Source organism: Pinus tabuliformis, chromosome Q (assembly GCF_031772625.1).
Source record: "Pinus tabuliformis cultivar Carrire ecotype Pingquan chromosome Q, CPIR1, whole genome shotgun sequence".
Lineage (NCBI taxonomy): Eukaryota > Viridiplantae > Streptophyta > Pinopsida > Pinales > Pinaceae > Pinus > Pinus tabuliformis.
Window position 1 is genome coordinate 1,354,524,117 of NC_142296.1, and position 25,464 is coordinate 1,354,549,580.

Genomic DNA, 25,464 nt, shown 5'->3' on the forward strand with positions numbered 1-25,464 from the left:
ATCCTTCTTAATGGATCACCCTCAAGAACATTCATGCCTTCTAGGGGTCTAAGACAAGGAGATCCACTCTCCCCCTTCCTCTTTGTGCTCATGATGGAAGGGCTAGGCAGAGTGATAAAAATGGCAAGTGCTGAGGGAAGAATCCAGGGTTTGAAACTCACCACAGATGGCGCGGCTTCAACTCACCAAAAATTTGTGGATAACACTATGCTGCAGGGCATTCCCAATATCAAGGGAGAGACTGTTCATTTCATCTCCCAGTGACTCTTCATATTTTCCATTATTTATTTACATCAGTTACACTTATTCACCCAATCTTGATGATTAGATGTCAACAGTATCAAAGGCTTGGACATATTGGAGAGAAGGGCCTTTGAATACTTCATGGTAATGGTATGGTAGGAGGTATGTCTAACTTCTCTATGGATTCAAATTTCTGTGAGTAATGTGTTTATGAGAAGCAAAATTGAGTGAGTTTCCCCTCTGGTGCTAAGAGGGTGAAAGGGATATTAGAGCTTGTGCATAGTGATATGTTTGGACATGTGTCAATTCCATCACTTGGTAAGTTTGTGTACTATGTATCATTCATAGATGACTTGTTAAGGAATACATGGATATATTTTCTCGGGAAGAAATCTGAAGTCTTTGATAGGTTTAAAGAAATTAAGGCTCTAGTGGAAAACTAGATAGAGAAGAAGATAAAGGTATTGAGGGCAAATAATGGTGGAGATTTTTGCAAGAAGGAATTTGAAGAGTTCTATAAGAAGTGTGGTATAGCATGATATAAGACTACTCCATACACACCTCAGCAAAATGGAGTTGTAGAAACAATGAATAGGACGTTGATGGAAAAGGAAAGAAGCATGCTCAGTGGTGCCAGGTTAGGATGCAAATTCTGGGCAGAGGCAGTGGAGACTACATGTTACCTGGTTAATAGATCACCTTCATCAGTGTTGGAGAATAAGTCTCCGCGTGAGGTATGGACTGGTAAGAAACTCTCTCTTTTATATCTAAGGGTATTTGGTTGTGATGCATATGTACATGTTCCAAAGGAGAAAAGAACCAAGTTGGATAGTAAATATGAAAGGTGCATCTTTATTGGGTATAAGGATAGTTTAAAAGGTTATAAGCTTTGGAACCTAAAAACAAGGAAGGTTGTGTACAAATGATATGTGGTGTTTAGAGAAGTGAAATATGTTAGTTAACATGAAATCCTACCAAAGGAACCTAAGAAGATAGAGTTTGAGCTAAAGGAGGAAGAATCAAACTCTACAACAAAAGAGGAATCAGAAGATGAAGAGCCACAAACTCTAGTTGTGAGAAGATCAATTCAAGAAAGAAGGCAACCAGAAAGGTATAGTCCATCTGATTTATGTTCAAATTATGCTTTATATATTACTGATGATGAACTCAGAACTGTTAGGGAAGCAATAGATTCAGAGGATGGGAAACTTTAGAAAGAGGCCATGGTTGAAGAAATGGAATATTTGCACAATAATGATGCTTGGGATCTGGTGGAGTTGTCAGCTAGAAGGAAACCCATTGGTAGTAAATGGGTGTTTAAGAAGAAGATGAATGAAAAAGGCAAGGTGGAAAAATACAAATCTCGGTTGGTAGCAAAAGCTTATTCCTAGGTGCCATGAATCGATTTTGGTGATATTTTTTCTCTTGTTGCTAAGGTAGCTTCTATTATATTACTTTTATTTGTTGCTACTTCTTTTTATTTTGAGATAGAACAGATGGATGTGAAGACAACATCTCTTCATGGAGATCTGGAAGAAGAGATCTACATTAAGTACCCTAAAGGCTTTGCAGTAAAGGGTAAGAAAGAACTGGTATGTAAGTTAAAAAATTCTTTGTATGGGTTAAAACAGTCACCAAGGATGTGGTATCATAAATTTGATACATATATATGGGGACGTGGCTTCACCAGAAGCAAAAAGGATCATTGTGTGTATTTTAAGATAATTAGTGATCGTGTTATTTATCTAGTCTTGTATGTGGATGATATGTTGCTGATTGGAAATGACAAAGAAATTATCCAGGATTTGAAGACTCAAGTGTCCTCCAAATTTGACATGAAGGATCTTGGTGTTGCAAACTATATTTTGGGCATGGAAATTAAACGAGGTTGGGCAAAGAGGAAGCTTTGGTTAAACCAGAGGAAGCAAGTCGAGACAATACTACAGAGGTTTAGTATGCAGGATAGTAAACTGGTGAAGGTTCCTATTCCTGTGGGTTTAATTTATCTGTTGAATAGGGTCTCAAGACAAAATAAGAGGAAGAGGACATGTCTCCATATGAAAGTGTAGTCGGTAGCCTGATTTATGCAATGGTCTATACTAGACCAAACATTGCACATGCAGTGGGAGTATTGAGCAGGTTTATGTCAAAACCAAGGAAGGAGCATTGGACAACAGTGAAGTAGGTTTTCAAGTATTTGTGTGGCACTAGTGATTATGGTTTATGCTACCAAGGAATACTAGGATTGGATAGAGTTTTGGAAATTCGTGGCTTTGTTGATGTAGACTGGGATGGAGATCTGGATCAAAGAATATCTACAAGTGGGTATGTCTTTAACCTATTTGGAGGTGTAGTTAGTTGGATGAGTAAGAGACAGTATATAGTGGAAATTTCAACTACATAGGTAGAATATATGGCAGCCACTTATGCAAGAAAGGAAGAAATTTGGTTGTAGATATTGTGTTTAAGTATGGGGTTAGTACAGCGAGCTATAAGGATAGACTATGACAATCAGAGTGCAATTTTCTTGGCAAAGAACACTTCTTATCATTCAAAGACAAAGTGCATTGATGTTCAGTATCACTTTGTGAGAGATATGGTTGAGGACAAAAAGGTGTTGTTGGTAAAGGTGGACACTTTGAAGAATATTGCAGATGCATTAACAAAATCTATGAGAACTGAGAATTTTTCTTGGTGTATAGAAACAATGGGTGTTGGAGGGATGGACCAATGACTAAGATCTCTTGTGACCCCTATGTGGAAACAAAACAACAAGTGGGAGACTGTTGGGTGTGTGTTATATTCTTTCCACGACTAATGGGGCAACGCCCTGAGAAAAAAAAAAAAAAAAAAAAATATATATATATATATATATATATAGATATAATAAAAATTGACCCTATATTAAGTGGGCAGACCTACCTATGGTTTTGTGCGTGGGTTTTGTACATGGTTTTGGGTGTGATGGTTTTTTTCCCATGGTATCTTGTAGATCCGGTCAAGGGAACTACGTTATGTTCTAATCCGGGGTTAATGGATTGGGGTGTATGGATGCTTCGGCATGTATCTATATGTATTGTAACATTGAAAAGAATATAATGAAAATTCAATCTAGTAGTCCTGGTTTTGGGATCTAGGGGAAAATATCTTTGTATATTTGTTTTATGTTCTATGCTCTCGCCATTGTTTATTTTCTGGTTATAGAATTTGTATGCAGGTAATTTCTATACAGGGTTAAAACCTACAAGGTTTCTCCAAATCCTTGATTGTTCCTTTCTTGCAAGTGTGGTGTGTTTTTCTGTTACACAATTAGTTTAAAATTATTATTTTTGGGTGTTTTAAGAGTTGATATTGATCCATTTGTGGGCAAGGGATCTAGACCATCAAAGAAAATAAAATCATGATCAATCATTTCTTGGAAAGCAACGACAACATTGAAGATTGGCTCCAAGCAGTGACTAGACCACAAAATTCCTCTATTCTTCAACAAATCCTGGGACCAAATCCAAATTTAATACCGATCTCTCATATCCTAGTGGACATTGAGGTATATTTTTCAAAGTTTGATATGAGCATACTAGAGATCTTGATCTATAAATGGATTCACTATAAATACTCCTACACTTGATAAAAGTTTTTATTTTTCAAAATAGAGTAGGATAGAATAAAGAAATAAAACCAAACTTGGTGATGTTTTTGAGTTTTTGAAGTTTTTGTTTTGAAATTTGATTTCATTTATTTCTTGGAAATTTTCATTTGGTGGTGCAGTAAGAACCACCTTGTTCACTAACCATTGGCAAGAAGATCTACAAGAGAAGGGACATTTATGAAGGAGGAAAACAAGTAGAGTTTCGAGAGCTAAAAAATTGAGGTTTGAGATAAATTCTTCTTATTATGCTTTTCAAATTTCAGATTTCAAATATATAAATAATTGTCAAAGTTCCTGAGTATGCTCTCTTCCTGAGCCTAGTTGCAATCTAGAAGATCAGAAGAAAAATATATCTATATATATATATATATATATATATATAAGTTAGCTTTGTAATATCTACTTTGATTTGAAATTTCACAATATAATTCACAGATGTATAAGATCTAAAGAAATAACTAGGAGACCTAAATTTACTATTGATTTTTAAAAAAACTTAAATTTGAATCTCCAACTTACTTTTATTTCAAAATATGCTGACGTGATTTCTTCAATTTTACTATAAAAAAAAACCTCATTCTTTGCTTTATTTTAAATTAAAAATAACCCAAAAAATAATATATATATATATATATATATATATATATAACAATTAAAAACAAAATACAATAAAAGCAAATAAAGCAAACTATGCATAAAACTCACAATGCACATAAAACAAAAATCATACACTAAAAAAACCCACCACTCACAACACATAATACAAGATCAGTTGTTGGTACAATACAGTGGTGAAACCGCGCAATTGTACATGAAAATCCAATTTTCATTTTTTTGTTGTTCAGCCTTTGGTTGTAAAACCTGCTTTAAAAAATTATAATATGATTTCAATCAAAGCTCTGAGCTAGGCCACAATTGTTTGTTTGTATAACAGTTGGGCGGAAAACAATTGCTTTTTTTTGGTTGGATAGGAAGAGTTTGGATTTACATAAAATATCTCGGTGGATTTAATGAGTGATACGTGACTGCAATGGTTGAGTTGTTTAGATTCATGGGCAGATATTGCAGGATTAATCCTACCCTATGCTTCATTTTTTTAGATATACATATTTATCAATTATAAAAATTTAAAAAGAATTCCCACCATTTCATGTCATGTCACAAGTCACTTAGTACAATGGTAAGATGTTCCATTTGTGTAGGCAAGGTCATAAGTATGACTCCCATGGTAGAACATTATGTTGTGAATAAATATTTTTGTAAACAAAACTAGGCTACCATGTGGCTTCCACTTGTTGGTCCACGTGGAAACATGTCATTGGTCTATGTGGTTGCCTAGGATTTTCCCATGTGGTAGGTTATGATTAGCCCAGGATTAGTTCACGTCAATAATTTCCTAGTGACTGTCAACTTATCATGTCATGTCAATAGTCCATATCACCTTGCCACATCAGCATCCCATTCATCTACCATCATCACCATACAATCCAAGTGGAATTATCTAGTGCTTCCATGTAGCACTCTATGGATGCCACGTCACACCCATACACATCATTTTTAATTGTTTCCCAAAAACTTCAAATGACCATAACTTTCTCATATGACGTCCATTTGAGGTGATTTAAGCATCGTTGGAAAGGTCTTGACGAGGTATACATCATGGAAACACTTTCATTCGAATTTAAAACTATAAAAAATTGGTCATGCTTTTCAATTTTATAGGAGTTGGACTTGGAAAAATCATCAGATTATGAAAGCATGTTTTTGCTGTGAATTTTCTTTAATCTTGTTTTTGAATCACTTAAATCAAATATCAAACGAACAACTTATCAACAAAATGTTGATGGGTAGTGTAAGATGCATCATTTACTTATAGGTAAAAAGTGCATTCATTTTTATTTATCTTTCTCATATTTGTTTTACTATCACTATTTGTGAATTCTTTACATATATGTAAAATGAAGAGAGATTAATCACCTCTCTCCCTTGATAATCTTACATTTTATTGCAGATCAATGTTAAGTTTTTACAGGTTCCAAAATGATCAAAGAAGATCATTCTATGCACAAGATGCTTTCAAAGACCAATTTCTTTTCAGAAGAGCATGTCTCAATGAAATCATGAAGAAGTCAAGTTCATTTCATGTCAGATTACATCCATCATGCCATTGCTACTAATTCATTTTCCTCCCTTTAATATTAATAGTCCATCCATGATTTAAATACATATTTCCATCACCCTACTACTACCATATCATGACTTCAAAACTTATTTTCCCTTTGCAATTTTCATACTTTCCTGCATCACCATTATTAACCCCTAACCCTTGAATAAAGTCATTTATCTCACTTACCATGTTGAGTTACCACATTGTCTTGTTTCTTTTTGCCAAATAAAGTTTGCTTGATAGTACAAATATTTAATCTATCTAAATCATTACTTTTTATTAGTGTTAGATGACAAGGGATTCATTAAGGCCCTCCTTCTAACAATTTTTTATCCATCAACTTCAACACATTATCTGGGTTCAAGACTAGAGATATTTTTAGTACCTCGAGGCTTGCATGTATTAATGGAAATTTCTCTCACCAATAAGTAGTGGGAATAAATCAATGTCCCATGTTTGTTGAATCTTCTAAGTGACTTGAATACAACTCATTTATTCATACCTAGTAAGATGTACTTGGGAATCTTCATTCTCATTAACATCAATGGTGAGTAGTCTCATGTTGGTTAATAGCATTCATTAATGGCTAGTAATCCAACAATTTATTTCTATGTTTGACATCAGCTAAACTTATTCACAAGATAGGAATTATGCCATGATGTATATATGAATGAAGACTATATGGTTTTAGCAGCTTGCAACAGTGTTCCAATAAATCAAGAATTCAGGGCTAGTAGCTTAGTTCCAACAATAAGAAGTTATAAAGGTTCCAATTTCAAATCTCATCCTATATTCATATAGCAAAGAGAAAAGAAGAAGAAAATCATATTCTTTCACTTCATGTTCCATGATCCAGCAATAAAAGCCAATATCTCTCAAATGTATAGCTTATGGATTTTTCAGGTAGGTGAGGGTATGTTGTTTTCTATTATTTAATCAATAATTCCTTGAATGCTAAAATACATGTATTTGGAAAATTACCCATGTGACATTGTCTTCCGATTTTTCCTAAGATAGAAAGCACCACCAATTGGTGGGGGAGAGGGTGGAGGAGGGGGTGACATTCATTACCATTTTTCAATTCCATATTCCATAACCTCATATATTGTTGACCAACATGCTTCTCCCAAATGAATGTTGTTTCTCTTTGGTTTAAAGATAGATATGTTTTCAAATGATTCAAATTATAAGCAAGGATCGGTTCATATGTATATGAATAGGCCTTCATTTTAAATGCATTTTGAGACATTTTTTGTTGCAGCAAGAAGAAGAGTAAAAAAAAAGTTTTTCCACACAAGAACCAACACTTGAAATACATATGGTTGCCACACAAGAACCAACCTCAATAATTTCCACTTAGATATCTTTCAGAAAAAGAATACTCCCCACAATAGCAAGATCTTGAGAAAAATAAATAATTGAATAAGACTTTGCAAGTCTTGGAGAAAATGTGAAAGTCACAAAATGACTTAATATTTCACTCTTCAAGGCTACAGAAAATGAGATGACTTCAATCCATGAGAATCAGTGAAAGTCGCATGAATACATGCAACATCTTCAGTTGGGAGGAAATGTTGGCTCTCCAAATTGTCATATTTTTAGCTCTCTTTCCATTCATTTTCCTTCAATTTTTACCATATTTTGTAGCTCCATAACCTTACATTAATACCATTTCATGATTATATATGGGTTTAGAATTATTCTTTTCCAAAGCATTAATTTTAGTATTTTGAGTGAATTTATGATAAAATATTAGAAAAATAACATGTTTTTCTTGATATCTAAAAGTTGGATGTGTTTTATGATGTTTATAGGCATTTGAAGATTCCAACATAGTTATCTTTGTGAACTAAGCCTCAAATTCAAATTTTTTCTTCAAACTCTTAAAGATTTGAGGAAGATTTGAGATCATTATTCAACCACATTCAAAGGAGAAGAATATGGAAGTTTTGATAAGTAACTCCTATCAAAGCTATTATAGATTTGTGAGAGGATTTGTAGAGATAATGATCTCCTAATTTTAGAAAATTGGTTGTACCTACTTGAGAGAAAAGTGGATCTAAATTTATTAGTTGTTTATCCTCTTCTCAAATAAAATCGTGTATAAATAGGAGTGATTTCTCCATTGAGAGGAGAGGAAGGGAGAAAAAATTTAGAATTTGCAATCAGAATATTTAAAGGATATTCTTGTAGCTAGACTTCAATCTTTTGGAGCTTGCTCCAAGCCTACTTCACTTAATTTATGATGTTGTTCTAATTTTCAACTTCTAGTGTGTTTTTTGAGCATTAGAGGGCCCCCTTTCCAAGGATGAACACCCGTTCCTTACTTTGTTTATAGATGTAGATTTCAATCTCTTGCATAGACTAGATTTTAATTACTTTCATTGATTAGATTTACATGCTTTCCTGGAATAATTTTATATGCTTTCATAAAAATAGATTTCAAATGATTCCTAAATTAAATTTACAAGCTTTCATAGATTAATATTACATTCTTTCATAGATTAAGTTTCCATGCTTTCATAGATTAAATTTACCTATTTTCATAGATTAAGTTTTCATGTTGTCATTGATCAAATTTTCTTATTTCATAGGTTAAATTTCCAATGCTTTCCTAGATTAAATTTTCAATGCTTTCGAAAGGAATGGAGGAGAGGGATGACCGAGGCTAGGGCTTAAATAAGACAACCCTGAAAAACCCATAGAAATATTTGGAGGAGAAGGGACTCTGCAACAACAGCATACGACGAACCTTTTGATCGAGGTCATGAGTGCCCAGACAGGGGGGAGAGATCCCCCCCTATCGAAACATAGCGGCAAGGGAATTAAACCTGCATGGAGCAGAAACAGGTAACAATGTCGGCTATGGTAAAGGACCTCCAGTCTTGGGAGCGTAATGGAAAGTGGTTCTAGGAGGCCAATGCCTACCACGGGCTGCCAAGAAACTGAGATTCATCATCCCCAATAACAAGTTAGAGGAATACAGAAAGTATATGAAGGATCATGCCCTCATCTACAAATTTATTGGAGCATGTACAACAAAAAAGGAGTTGATTAAATGGATCCAGCACAGATGGAAACTGAAGGGCCACATTGATCTCAAATTGGGAGCAAAAGGCTTCTTCACAATGATATTTTCCAACCTAGAGAACAAAGAGAGGGTTTTTGAGTACGGGCCCTATTTTTCAACAACGCAGGACTTTTCATAAGACACTGGGAGGAATGTTACAACCCAAATCAGGAAAAGCTCCTCGCTGCCCCAGTTTGGGTTCGGCTATTTGCCCTCCCAATGGATTTCTAGGACCCAAAAATCTTAGAAGGGATCGATAACTCTATTGGAACCTTCGTCAAGGTTTCAAACTCTACATGACGAGGAAGGTACACCTCCTATGCTATAATCTGCATCTACATGAACACTACAAAGCCACTGTTGGATTTCATAGAACTGGAATACCACAACGAGGTATGGCAGCAACCCTTGGACTATGGGTACATCCCTTTCATATGTCGTCGCTTCCATGAATATGGGCACTTGTATCGAGCTTGTCTGTTAAGTCAAAACGAAATTTCTACAGCTGAGAAAAAAGAAGGGGAAACGAGAGCAAGAGAAGATGGGGAAGGGTTCCAGGAGGTCCATTGATGGAAAATAAATCAGATGCATACCGGAAACTAGAGAGCTGCACAAAATGAGAAAGAGCACCAAAATCAGAACTTTTTTGAAGTCCTACAGGAGGAGGAGGAATGAATGGAAATCCCTGGCAATCCAATGGAAACAGAAAACCTCCAAAAAACCCCCTCAGAGGGAAACAAGCCAAAGCAAAAAGCGGCAATGGAACCTCAAGGAAAAGAAAACCCCATGCAAATGGTAGAGCATACCCATATGGAGATTGATAATTAGAAGGAAGATCTCAGTGTAGAGGAACAAGTGATGAAACGCTTACTGCAAGAATGGCGGAATTTGGATGAACGTTTCATCCTAGAAGACTAGAAGCAATTATATAAGGAAACCTTCCAACAATACAAAGCCAAACAGGATACAACTATCATAGTTCAACCGGAACATCTAGGTTCCCAAATTAACCAAGTCCAAGACCCAAGATCGCAAGGAAAAGGGGTCAAGAAGCGTGGCCAAAGAACTTTGAATGAGTCCATCTAGATGGTTTGGGAGCTATTAGTAAATTCCAGAAGGGTAGTACCGTTGTCAGAGGTATTCCACCAACCCTCCAAACTATTGAAATGATCATTATGTCCTGGAATATAAGAGGACTCAATAGCAGAGGAAAACAAAGGGATCTTAAAGAGAGATTAAAGAAATATAAGCCTAGCATCATGATAATACAGGAAACAAAGATCAGCTAAAGAAAGCTAAAGGAAATTTTGGAAACTTCAAAACTCAATACCAAGTAATGGCTCAGGATGCAAATGGCAATGCAAGAGGGCTTGTGATCCTATGGAACCATTGAGACATAATGTTTGATGAATGGATCAGCCTACCAAAATACTCTTAGGCAAGTTCCGACATATTGGATCCAGAGAATGGGTTTTTCTCACAGGGGTCTATGGACCCCACATCCCAAGGGGAAAAGGGGCATTTCTTCAGAATCTGACAAAACTAAGGAACCTGTACCCAAATGACTTATGGGTTGTAGGAGGAGACTTCAATATGATTACCTCTCTAGCTAAGAAGAAGGGAGGAATGAGACAAACAAAAGTTTATATGGAAGCCTTTGGAGACCTCATAGTGGAGCTTCACTTAGTAGATTTACCAACGATTAATGGAGTTTATACATGGAATAATAGGAGGGGAGGAAGCCACCAGATTGCCTCTCACCTAGATAGATACTTGATTTCAGAGCAAGCCATAAGCAAGGACATATTCATGAAAGCCTCGATCCTCCCATGTATGGGCTCAGATCACTGGCTGATAAGACTAGAGATAGATTTGAAGGTGCGACCTAAGAACTGCCCTTTCCGATTCGAGGCATTCTGGTTAAGAGACCCTGATCTCCTAAAAAAAATTGAGGAATGGTGGGGGAAGAGTGAAGAGAAAGGGAGGAACTACATGCTCACCTTCCAACTAAAGTTGAAGGAAATCAAGCACAAAATTTGAAAATGGGACAAGGAAGAATTTGGACATATTATGAATTCCCAACACCAATTAAAAAAATGAATGGGGAAGCTACAACAACAAATTACATAAGAAGGGAGATCAGATAACCAGGTAAAAGAAGAAGAGAAATTAATCAACCAGCTAGAGGAACAAAGAAAACAAGAGGAAATTCTCTTGAAGCAAAAATCAAGGGTGAACTGGCTACCAGAAGGTGAGCGAAATACTCACTTCTTTCCCAAAGCCATGGTTCAACATAGACAGCACAATAGAATATACTCTTTGAAAGATGAGGATGGGAATCGCAGGGTTCAACATGAGGAAATAGAGGAGTTGCTAGTGAACCACTTCAAATGCCTCCTTACAGAAACATTTGAGGACCGATCTGAAGCGATCCAAAGAATTACGACCAATATTCCACAACTGGTATCACAGGAGCAGAATCTAGCCCTGATGCGAGCATCCAAGCTGGAGGAGGTCGAAGAGGTTGTCAAAGGAATGCAAAAAAATAAGGCCCTTGGCCCCGATGGGTTCACAGAGGATTTCTTCCAGGCAACTTGGAGCTTCATGGGACAGGACATTTTGGAGGTTGTGGAGGAATCTCGTCACAACTAGAAGGTATGCCCTAGTCTAAATGCCACTTTCATTGCTTTTATTCCTAAAACTTCAAAATTTGAAGATCCACAAGGGTTTCGCCCCATTGCATTATGTAATGTTATATACAAAACCATTGCTACGGTTATTGTAAATTGCCTTAAACCTCTGCTACCCAACCTCATATCTCCAAAGCAAACTGGATTTGTAGAGGGAATACAAATCCTAGATGGGTTTGTAGCCTCTCAAGAAATCGTGCATTCGCTAAAGACGAGAAAGCTCCCAGGGATGATGATTAAGTTGGATCTATCCAAGGCCTATGACTGGCTAAGTTGGGCCTACCTCAATAGCATCCTCAAAGCTTTTGGATTTGATCAAAGATGGATAAATTGGATATATGCCATGATATCTTCCCATGTTATCTCCATCTTGTTGAATGGGTCTCCCACCCCTACCTTCAATCCAACCCGTGGCTTAAGATAGGGAGACCCTATATCTCCTTTCCTCTTTATTCTTACGGCGGAAGGGCTGGGACATTTTATTAAAAATGAAGTTCAGGAATCAAGGCTTCGGGGTCTAAGGATTTGGGGCAATGACCTGGCCATCACACACCAACAATTCGTAGATGATATCATGCTCTTTTGTCAGGTCTCCTTGAGAGAAGCTCGATGAATAAAAGAGGTTTTTCTCACCTTTATGGAGGCTTCTGGGACAATGATAAACAATGATAAATCATGTATTTTATTTTTTAACACCCAGGGGAATGTTCAGGCATACCTTGCCTGGATCCTGGGGTTTGGCATCGTATCCCTCCCATCTAAATACTTAGGAATTCCCCTATTTGAGAACTCTTTGAATACTTCCTGCTGGAAAACTATTCTACAAAAGCTTTAGGTAAATCTCAATAGTTGGGCCTTCAGACTCCTCAACTTAGCAGGTAGGACAATCCTCCTCAAAGTTGTGCTTCAATCTATCCCAATTTATCAAATCTCTGGAATGGCTACCCCGAAAACAGCATGCTCCAAAATGGTTGACATCTTTAAAAATTTTCTTTGGGGCGGTGCACAACAAGTCAAGAAATGGGCTTTGGTCTCGTGGTCGGGCCTTATGAAACAGAAAATGGAAGAGGGACTAGGCCTCAGAGACCCTTACATTTTGAACCAAGATATGCGTGCAAAATTATGGTGGAGGTGGATAGGCGAAGGGCTTGACCTCTGGAAACAATTTTGGACAAGAAAATATAACATGATAGAGATAACCGAAGACATTCTCCAATATAGGGACCCTCCTAAAGGATCAGCGGTTTGGAACATGGCTGCCCAAAACAAGAACCTCATTCATCATCATGCCTTTTGGGAAATTTGCAACAACAAAACAACAAAATTATGGCACGACTCCTGGCAGAAAAGAGAGCGATTGTTGAAAGGCGGGATCTGAGAGACCTATTCACATACACCAGAGACATAAACATCCATTTGGTAGAGAAATTTTGGAAAGAAGAACAAGGGGAGGGAAAACGAAGACAATGGAACAAGAAAGAAGATTGGCCTCAAACCACTGAGACTAAGCAATGGAACCAGCTAGATAAAGAGCTATGATCTAGAAAATTAACTATCCTAAATGGCCCTGATATTCTGAGATGGGGATATACTACAAAAGGTACCTTTACCATAAAAGAAGCATACGATCTGCAGATGGGGAAAGCCTAGGAAGGACAAAGTATAATATGGAAAAATATATGGAAGGGATGATGGTGGCCGAAGGTGACACAAGTTCTGTTGGTTATGCCAAAAAAACAGTGAAAACCTTGAACATATGCTCAATACGTGTCCGTTTGCAAAACAGAAATGGAGGTAGATGCAAGGAGTTTTTGGAAGAATGGATCAGGATCACCACAGTATCTGGGAAACAATTATCCTCTGGAGAAGCCATATATTCTCCAGCCCAGTGGTAAACAGAGCTTGGGGATTGGCCTTAGGACTAAACCTATGGAACATATGAAAAGAGTGGAATCGTCGAATACTCAAGAACCACTCCTCAACTCAAGAAAAAAATCTAGGAAGGAATCATTCAAAACATCAGGGAAATGATCTTAGTGGAGCAATGGCATCAGGAGGATTGGAAGGTACCCCCACAGGAAGCTCGATTTCTACAAAAACCTAATTTATCACCGAAAATGATAACTCCTTCTACCTGGAAAAAATGCAGGGTGGGTATGACATCTCTAGACCAAGGGAAGGATTTATAAAACTTAGCATCAACAGGGCCTCAAAAGGCAACCCAGGACTAGCTCGTCTTGGTGGTCTCTTCAGGGATTCATAGACCAATACTCGTTTAATTTATGCAGACTCTTGCGGGTTCGCCATCAATAATGAACTAGAATTTGCTAAAGCCAAGCAAGTCCTACAAATATCCATTCCCATGGGATATAGAAACTTAGTGGTAGAGGGAGTCTCCAACCTGGTCAACAACATGATGACAAAGTTGAACCATGGATCCAAATGGGACAAGCTAAGCCACAGTTGGTGAACTGCCAAATTAGTCCAAGAAATTGGAGAGTTGATACACAATTTTGATTACATCATGGTCAATCATTTCAAAAGAGAAGGGAAAAGGGTTGTGGGCTTCTTAGACAATTGGGGTTGTAACCACAAAAATGACCCTATTTAAAAACTATGGCTAGTTCAACCCTGGGACAATAGGTATCAGACCTTGGATGAAATCCTGATGCAGGACTAGAGGCAAAGCATTCATCATGGCCAACTAAATGGCCAAGGTCCCAATCAGGGTACGATACAGCAGTTAATCATTCAAACAAGGGATTAATGGTCTATACTGCAGTGTACAGTACCATCACCCACCACACGCTTGAGGTGATGGGTGTGGTGGCCCCTTGCATTATGGCATGTAGTGTATATGGGCAAGGTAGCAACAAGAGTAAAGACAGCTTTGGTTTTAGTTACAGTGAAGGAGGGAAGCTTGGTGTTGATCAGAATGATTGCGGACGAGGAGGCTAGTACAACGAGCGGGTTATGTGATGCCACCAACAACAATAAGCCTACGAATGTTAACGGGTATGTACTTAGATATATCTCTGCTCTTGTAATGTTGACCTACTATGGTTTTCGTTTGAGGGAGGGGGAGGAATTATGGGGGAGAATTGCAAAATTGATAAGCGTTGGGGGCGTAGGATAGTGGCATATGCTTGGTTTTGTGTCCGTCTCTCACACCCATTTGGCATCCTCTCCATTTTTTTCTAGTTTGGAGTTCTCCTTTCCCGTATGGGAATTTTGTTGGCACTAGACAGAGGGCCTAGTTTTGTAGTTCATAGGATTCCTAGTGGTAAAGCTAGGGAGATGGGACTTAGGGGTAGAGTTGGCTAGTCCACCTAAATTCTAGGTGGTAGCCTCTGCTTTAGGTCCATGTGTTGTCGTAGAGAGGTATGTAACAACCTCGGCATGAGGGATAAGGTTAAGAATTATGGACAGGAAGTCTAACAAGGGAGTGGCATTGGATATGGATGTTAGATTGGCGATGGCGGTGTCATGCGGCTCAGGGATGGATGGATGATTGGGTTAGGTCCTCCTTTTGCATCTTGGGTAGAGGGTAAAGGGTATGTTAGCCAAGTTGGCAGAGCACTGGTAAGCGGTTGTGCTTACCAACCTGGAACCAGGGATAAAAACCAAACCAAATTGAGGCTGAGAGGAGGTGTCTGAGGCGAAGTGTAATTGTAGGTGTTGGTTGTGGGTCGGCCCCTGAAGTTGGTTGTGGGTTTTCCCTCTTCGGGGAATTTACCTGCAACCCCGAAGGGCCGGTAAATGCCACTGAAAAGGGAGGGTCTGAAGAAGGTGGGTTGGTGTGCTATAAACCTACCACCTGTGTGAAAGCTCCCTGTCGTATTATGTTAAATTGTAACTGGATTACAGTTTGTTGCAATGAACAGGGTTGGGTCAGAGAAACCATGGCACGTCCTACAAAAACCCGTGGTCATGGAAGGAGGGCCCAAGCGACTAGGAAGGACATAGAACCGGGCATGTCTGAGGGACACAGAGGTAGGAAATCTATTGAAAGGCTAATAAGTGAAGCGGAAGTTACCTATCATGAAGGCACTAATGAGGAAATTCGCAAACTGTTAGAGGATTGGGAAGAAGAAGTGAAACAAGAGAGTGAGACGGACACAGAAATGGAGGACTGGAGAACCCTTGTCCCGGATCCTAGAAACATGAGGGGAAAAATTTCTCAATTCAAGAAAACCCTCTACTTGTACTAGTTGATGAAAAGCCTGATGGGTAAGGTTATGGAAAAGATTTCGGTGGGCATGGTTGTCATTGTCCAAGGAATGCCAAATTACAAACAGGAATTCCAGAAGGTGCAGTTTCAATTGCACAAATAGGATGTTCAACTTGGCTGAATTGAGAGGCACCTACCTTGTATCTTGGTCCAAACCGAGATGTCGGGGACGAATGTCAAAGATCCAATGCCTATGGAATCAGCTTTTGCTGAGCAACATGACTAGCAAGCCTACTTTTAATGGTTTTTTTTATATATGCAGATAGCTTTTACATTTCCTTATTTAAATATATATATGTATGTGGATCTCTAGAGTATGGACAAGAATCTGAGACTTATATAGCTTGGATAGAAATACTAAAAATCTTTTGTTACTGGATAGCATACAATGCGGATAGGTGGCCAATAGACTTGGTTTCCCAATGGGCAAGTTGAGGCCACCTAGCTAATATATGTGGTGTAAATTTTATTTATAATTAATGAGAAAGGAGGATCTACCAAGCTTAACAAAAAAACATTGCAATGCTTTCCTAGATTGAATTTTGAATGCTTTTTTAGATTAAATTTGCAATGCTTTCCTAGATTAAATTTCCAATGCTTTCTTAGATTAAATTTTCAATGCTTTCCTATATTAATTTTCCAATGCTTTCCTAGATTAAATTTTCAATGATTTCCTAGATTAAATTTTCATTGCTTTCCTAGATTAAAATTTCCTTTCATGTCAATTTTCATTTGCTAGAATTAGAAACTGAATCCTTGCATATATTTTTCCATGCACTTCGTAATTTACAAAATCAAATTCATAATTTAATGTAACAAAATTCTAATGTAATTGAATTGACTGATAGGAAAACATTTGGAGAACTTTAGGTTTGGCATGATGGAGTATCATATGTATGTTCCTTTGCAAGCAACACTAGGCCAAGTTACATTTCAATTGGCCGTGTGGGACCTACCCTAGACCATAGGAGGAGAAGATCAAGAACTACTATAATGCCTCTAAGCCCCACATAGTGGGAAGCTAGGCAGGTCCCTCTCATGTGACTCTAGAATAGGACAGTACTCCGGAAGCAAGGAAACCAAAAAAACACAACACAATGAGCATTAAATATAAAAGGAAGGTTGCTCACAGTGTAGCAGAGGAGAATATTTGCAAGTTCAAAGTGGATCCATCTATTATGAAAGTAGTTATGGCAGCTGAGATAAAGAGGAATGAAAAGTGAGATGAGCAAAAGAGGCAAGAAGAAGAGCAAAGACAGAAGGAAGAACATGAAAAGAGAGAACAGGAAGAAAGGAAGATGAAAGAATAAGAAATGAGAAGGAAGGAGGAAGAAGAAGCAATGTTGAAGAAAGAAGAAGAAGAAAGACAGAATCAACTATAGGAAGAAGAGAAGAAACAACAGTAGGATCAAGAACTTGCCCAAGAGCTTGAAGAGTTAATAGTCATTCAATACATGGATGTAGAACAAGAGTAGCAAAATTAAGATGTTGATATTATGCGTAGTATAGAACATATCATCATTCAGTCTCTGCCTCCTCCTACAAATGGGAAAGATCTGGGTGATGAATAGGAAATTGCTCCTTTAGATGATAGCCCAATCATGGATATTTGCAGCTTGACTTTCAATGAGATTCAGAGGAAAATTGTGCAAGTGAGAAAGAAGCATTTTCCAAATGACCTCACACATCCTACTTTCATCAATATAGAAAGGGTGATTGTCATGGATACCAAAAAGAATCCTAAAACTATTGTCACAGCTAACTTAGCCTTTACAAGAGCTTCAAAGGCAAATACAGAGTATCTAATGGCAGAAAATAAACAAATGGAAAAGGATTCGGAAGTTGTGAGAAAACAAATAGAACAACTCCAAGTATAAACTCAAAAGCTGGCTCCCACACATGTGTACTTGAAAGAGTTTCAGACATCTATATTTGGTGAAGTTCAAGAATTGGGAGACACTATGATGAATCTTTATGAGGAATTGGTCACCGTGCATAAAGTAGTTGTCACCTTACATGATATGCATAAGAAAGCAAGAGAGAATGCAAAATATCTAAAGGTGATAAATGCATCCATCACTATAATTCACGAATGGGGAATGAAGTAAATAGGCGTACCGCCAGAATTATTTAAGAAAACAAGGCAACAAGTTGAGTTGGAGAAAGTTGAAGTCAGAATGCTTATACAAGGTAATAAACAACTCAACACTTTCATAGCCAACATCTTGTCTTATTATGCATGGTTGTACAACAATGTGGACTTTCTGGTAAAATCTTATAAGATCCCTTCATTCGGGACATTCATAGAGGAAAAAGGGAGAAATGTGGTCAGGAAGTAAGTTTCAGAATACTTGACCCAGCTGAGGAAGATTGCTACCAAATAATATATGGTGATTGATAGACACACCAGGCAGAAGTATACTAGTGGCCCTGCTAAGATTAATACTATGTTGTTCGTATTGAATAAGGAGACACAAATTGGTTCCAAAGTTGTCTACCCAAATGCAATGGAAGCTAAAGTCCACTTTTAGCCTAATATTCTTACAAATTTTGAGGAGACCATCACATCATACAAAGTTTGGCATCACTATGTGACTGGAGATCTACAACTTCAAGCTGATGAGCTAGAGTTTCCTCAAAATCAAGCTTGACATGTTTAGTTTGTGTTATTAGGATATGCCCACTTTTGTCTCATAAGGGTTTTTATCATATTGTATTTGAAATAAATATGTAAGTGGAACTCCAAGTGTTAATTATGGAATATTAAAAATCGTTAGTTAGTAAAAGACAAAAGAAGTCAAAGGGTCATGAGGGTAGCTCAAAAGTCACAAAGGGAGATGAAGATTCATCTCATATGTTATAAATACATCCTCGTAACTTAAGCAAAGGGCTTGGAACTGAAGGCTTGGAAGTTTTGTTTTCAAGCCTTGGCTTCTCTCGTTTAGCATATAGGAGGATTATCATTCTTTGGAGAAGAAATTGTTTTTATTCATGTTTCATTATTGGGGCTAATGTCTTGTCAATGTAATTATATGTCTGGAACTTTCAAATTTTAATAAAAAAACTAGAGTTGAAACATCTTCATGCATATGTCGTGAATGTAGTAAGACTATTCTTTTTACATTCATGATATGTGTTGTTTAATTCACGCTAATGCTTATGAAATAATTTGTTTTCTTTAGTATAAATCTTCTTGAATATGTGTTGTTATGTTATTACAATCATTGTTATCTTGTGAAATATTTTGCAGGTTAGTTCGATTCTCTTTTATTGCTTGTGCATCTCTTTTAAGCTAAGTACTATTACATGCTTCTAAAGGGCTCACTTATTTCGCTTCTATGTGATGGAACCTGGCATGATTTAAATTTTTTACTTCACAAATTTTATGCACTTGCTTTTACCAAAGTGTTTTCACTGCAACAATGACCCTCCAAAAATTTTGCCTAAGTCAATTTTGGAGCCTACATGAACTGTCGTTTCAAGCCCCTTAGTGTCATCACATTGTTTGATTTGTTACTCTTATGTTTTCTCCTAGTGTTGCATCCTCCTAAGTCAATGTTTCCTAAGTGTCGTCACTTAACCCTTAGAAGTGCTTGTGTTATATAGCCCATGGTTAGGAGGACTTATGAATTTTCTTAACTTAAGAACTAGCCTTTTTTCCATGCACACACTCGAAAATTACATGAAATTCACACAAAAGCAAACAAAAGAAAGAAAAAATTACCTTCTAAGGTAAAAGAGCACTTCTAGATGACAAAGGCATTCTCTTGTGTTGAGCACACTCCTTCAGGGCGAAGAAGTTCACCCTCATTAGGTGCACTCCCTCATGTTGAGCAAGTGTGCCCCCCTTGAGAGCATTCCTTCATGATGAAGACATGCGCCCTTATTGAATGCATGCATGAGTTTCTTGTTGCATGTGGGCGCACTCGTAGAAAATAGGAGCCGACATAAATATTGTTCGCTAATTCATTCACTTGAGGACAAGTGGCAATCATTCATGAAACTAATTTGCATGTAATTTCTTTTAAATAAACCCAGCTAATCAATCATCTTCATAATCATTCTCATATAGATTTGGCAAACAGTTTTGGATCAAGAAACCCTTCGTTGATTTGCACTACAAGTAAGTTTTGCATGTTGAATCTATTAATTTCTTTTCATGATTTCATTGTCAACCTTGCTTTCCTTGCTATCATTTTTGTTCAATCTTGTTTCTACAAGTGTTAATTTGTTGTCGCATGCTAAAACTCTACACATTCCTCAACTTTTCACATTCTCACCATGATTGTGACAACATCCATAAAATCTTATGGATCCTTGTTCTTCTCATTTTCATCACAAAATCTTATTGTTAGACTTGTTCTTGATTCATCTTTAGGCATAACGAACTTTTAGAACCTGAAGCTCGATCATCTCTGGAAATTACACCCATAATAGACTAGCATGCCTCTTGAGTGCACCCCTTCACCACGAATAAATGTGCCCTCCCTGAGCGCATGAGGACACCCCAAAGGCTTGAGTGAGTTCCCTTTGTCTCTTTAGCATGCGATGGTACGCCCTCCTTTCCTTGGAGTACATGATCACACCATGAAGGCCTGAAGGCTCGAAGAGTTGTTCCTTTGTCCCTTCAGAGTGCACCAATGCGCTCTCTTTGTCTCCTTCAGTGCATGAGTGCACCCTGAAAGCCTGGAGGCGCAAAAACTTGCTCCTTGTTTCCTTTGGAGTGTGTCAGTGCACCCTCTCTATCTCCTTGAGTGCATTGTGAAGGCTTGAAGCCTCACTCCTTCATCCCTTTGGAATGAGTCAATGCACCCTTGAGGTTTTCTTTCCCTTGCTTGAGCACATGAGTGCACTACAAAGCCCTAAATGACCCTTGAACTTCCTTCATGATTTGAAAGTGCTCACTCCTTATTTACATGCCTATTTTCTTACACATGTGCAAATAATTATGTGTTATCCTTGATATATTTACATTCTCAGTACATTTCATGGCTCTTTGAATATCATTTGCTAAGATTTTTTGCATAGTTAGTTTTATAGATTTAATCTTTTCATCATGAGTGTGCTTCCACAAACAGGTGTTCGAGATGTAAGTATTGACACACTTTCATCATATGTTGGATCCATGCATCCCTACAAAGTGGCCTGCCAAGAAGTTTCAGAGGAAAGCACTAAGGAAGCAGTTGAAGTAACAAAGCTAACCATTCCCATTTATGTAGACACATAGTGCTTCATTGATAACTCTACCGAGGTCACATGGAGTGGAATAAAATATGTATTCATGCAAAAAAGGTTTCCTGAGAACTTAGAGGACTTGGAAGTATACATCAATATCAAGTGGTCCAAGATGCATAAGATCGCATGCAGATTCCTGAGCATCCCTTGTGTAGAATTGATTGAGTATATCATCACGCACATGGATGACTCTTATCTCACGCTTCGTAGTGAATGTGCCGGTCAGATTGCCACCTATTATGGAGAATACATGCAGACTTATTATAATATGCTTAGGCCCACAGAATATGCAAATAATGACTTCTACACTAGATGGGTTGACATCGACTTAAGTGAAATTATCAAATCTTGGTGTCAAGAGCCTGCTAAGTTTTTCCACCACCCATCCACAGTGTATCCGAGCAATATTCTCAGAGATGTATATCAGTGTCTGATTTCCATGTGTTGTCGTTTGCATGGTGGCAAAACGTTGAGGATTTTTAGGAGAACTTGATATATATTCTCAATATGGTGGTAACCCATGGTAAATGTTTCAATTGGGCAGATATATTTTCATTTGATTTGCAGCATCATGTGGGGCATGCATAAGCATCCTTGAGGGAAAATCAACCACCAGAATTCTATATGTCTTCATTTCTACTAGATAGAATCTGTGCATAATATGTGTTAATAGGAATGTATTAGAACTAGACCCCTCAAGATAAGTTCCCAGTTTACTTTCACTATAGAGTGTTGTCAGAATCAAGCTTTAGAGGCACATATGACAAATTGGCTGAGAACTTCTTTGCAGTTATTTTCCATATGATATTTGAAATTGATCCTCCTTGCATGACCAATCAGGTGAAGGATTCACTACAGGATATCGTGGATTGGTTTGTAGCACCTGATGGTACATACATTTGATGTTTTTCTTAGCATATATCCCCTCATCTCATGCCGTGATATGTGACCAATAAGGTGGTCATGTAGGAAGTAGCAAATCAATTGGACAAGGGATTATCAAGAGTTCTTCACAGGAGGAAGAAATCCCCTTGGCCCACCTTCCCTTTGAGGATCAGACTATATGAGTTAAAGAGCCACAAGGCAGAAATGGTAAAAATACAAGAGTTGGATTGCTTTCACTTCGCAACTAAATACTTTCATGGATATGATCCCAAGAGAGTGTGCAAGCAACATTGTGAAAGGATTGGTTTCAATTTAGGGTATTCATTAATGTCCACAGCAGAAGATGAGAAGGTGAAGAACTGGTATAATGCAATTAGAAAGACACACCCAAAAATGGAGACCATTTCACCCCAAGATCCACCAACTCAAGACATGTAGGTGCAAGAGGCAGAATAGATAACCCCTCAAGCAAGGAAAGTAGCTCCTAAAAAGAGGACTAGGTATGATTCGACAAGCAAGAGTAATAGGAAAGAGAAAGATGATCTTTTGAAAATGGGAGTTAGTCAAGTAGAACAAGAGAGGAGAGAAGCATAAGAAGAGGAGAAGAGGAACCAAGATGAGTTACTTGAGAAGCACCAAGAGGAGGAAGAAGAAAGGATAAGAATAGAAGAGGAACAACAAAGGTAGTCCCGGGAGGAAGAAGCAACACAGATACTGGAAGAAGAACAGTTGACTCAAGAGATAGAAGAGGAATATTTGGAGGAAGAGGATACCATCCAACCCATGGAAGATGATTCATGCACTCTAGAATAACCTCCTCTCACAAGTGGCCATCTTCCATTTTGAGAAATGGGAATCACACCTCCACCAGCAGACAGAGTCATGGAAGTGTGTAGTGTCACATTTGATCAGCTGAAGAAGAGGATTGTGAAACAAAGGCATAGATACTTACCAAATGATCCTCAGAATCCAATTTTGGTTTCTACAGAAAATGTGATAACTTCCAACACTAGAGTGGATCCCATGTAAATCATGGAAGAAAATGTTGTTTTTTTAATAGCAACATAGGAAAAAATTGAATATTTGTTGACTAAGAATTCTAGATTAAGGAGAGAATTTGTTGTAGTATAGCAACATGTGGGACATCTTGTAGTGAACAATAAATGGTTATCTTCACGAAGCTTCAACACCACAGAATGGCAGTCATCCATGTAGAAGGAAGTGGGGCCAAAGGAGGACACCATAACACAGTTATATGATGAGATAATACTTCTACAATACGTGGTGGCTCCTCTCGTTGGCATTCAAAAGAAACCACAAGAAGTGGTAAAACTCCTAATAGTAGCAAACAATTTGGTTGACCATCTTCAATAGTGGGTTGCCAAGTATCCATATGCTCTGCAACATTTGGAAAGAAAATACAAGATTATGGAAGAGATAGAAAAAGTTCAGTTGAGACTCCACCATCAGAACTATATGCATCTTGGAGAACACTCAGTTAGTACTATTATTTCTTATAATCGACTACACAATGGTTTTGATTCTCTAGCACGAAAGCATGGGATGCCTTCAATAGGAACATGAAGTAATCAGAGGTAGATAAATCATCTTCCGGGAGATCAAGCAGTACATTGAACAGATCAAGCATGAAACAGAACATGAAGGCTTGGAGGTCACAAAAGACATTATTCTACATTACGCCATCGCACTAGTCAAAACTCATATGAAACTTTCATGGCTATGGAATAATGTACATTCAAGATCCAAGGTTATATTGATGGAGTCACTGGAGGAAAATATGTATTATGTAGGGGAATTATCAGTTTGGTTCAAATCCATCTAAACAGAGTTCAAAGTATGGAACACATACATCACAAATGAGATCCATGAGGAAGAAAATGATTTATCAATGTGATGAGACTTCTTCTCATTATCATTTTTGTCTTATATAGCCACCATCTCATATGTAATTTTTCTTTTGTAATAAATGATATGTAATGAAGTCCAAGATACACATGTGGAATGTGAATATCCACATATGGAATGTAATAAGTCATGTATAGAATATAAAAAGTCATAGGAGTTAAGGATTCATGAGGAAGCTCAAAGGTCATTATAATTAGTTATAAATAGCTCCTCATAACTCAAGCTAAGGGTTTGGATTCTTGGAGTCTTGCCTTGGCTTGTCTTGTATTTCATAGGAGATAAATCATTCTTTGGAGAGGCAAGTTGTGGCTTCATGTTCCACTATTGGATATAGTATTTCATCTATGTAACAGTGTACTTGGGATCTTTCATTCTTAATTAGAAGCTCTATGATTTGGCACTTCATCATACATGTATCATAGATATAGTAGGACTATTCTTGTTATGTTTATGGTATATGTTGGTTTAGTTACATACTAAGTTAATGAACTAATTCATTGTTTAGCTATGGTTATTATTGAATAAATGATGTTATGATTTCATGATTGTTTTTTATTATGTGGACTAATCTGTAGGTAATCAATAAACCTTTCTCTTCCATATCAGGTCCCCCTTTAGGACAGTACTATTACTTTTCTAACTGGAGGCTCATCTTCCTTTTACTATCCATGGAAGTTCTCTTGTGCACCTTACATTGGGTGTCTCAAAATCTTACATACTTGTTGCCCCAAAGAGGTGTTGTGTTCTCTTGTGTGTGTTTGTAACCAAGGCATATCTTTGAAATCTTTCGAACAATGTCTAGAAAATATATCCAGATGGGACTCCTATACCAAATGGTGTGAGGTCTAATTGGGACTTCACATCGGGGAGATCCTCTTACTTTTTGGTAGCATCCAAAACCATCATCATTTTTTGTGCTAGAAGGAGGGCCAGATGACAAGCTAAGCCTATGAATTCTGTTTGAATCTCTTATCTGTAATGGCTTCATCCTAGATCATAATCTTGAGTGTTATTCTTAAGCTCTATATCTTTCAACCCCCAAGGAATTTTTACATGACTTGTCACATTTGAAGTTTGATGGAAAGGGTACCACAACCCTCCTTGATTACATAATCAAATTTGTTCAATTTTGTTTCTTGAATGGTGTTTATTCTAAATAAATCCTTGCACAGTCGTTTACCCTTACATTGGATGACCGTGCAAAGCAATGGTGCTATTCTTTACCCATTACTTCTATCTCATATTGTAAGCAATTGGTTAACAAGCTTCGTCACATTTTCGACAAATATGAATATCAAGATGTTCTTAGTGAAATTTATCAACTTAGAATGGAATCGAATGAATCACTCAAACATTTTACTAAACGAT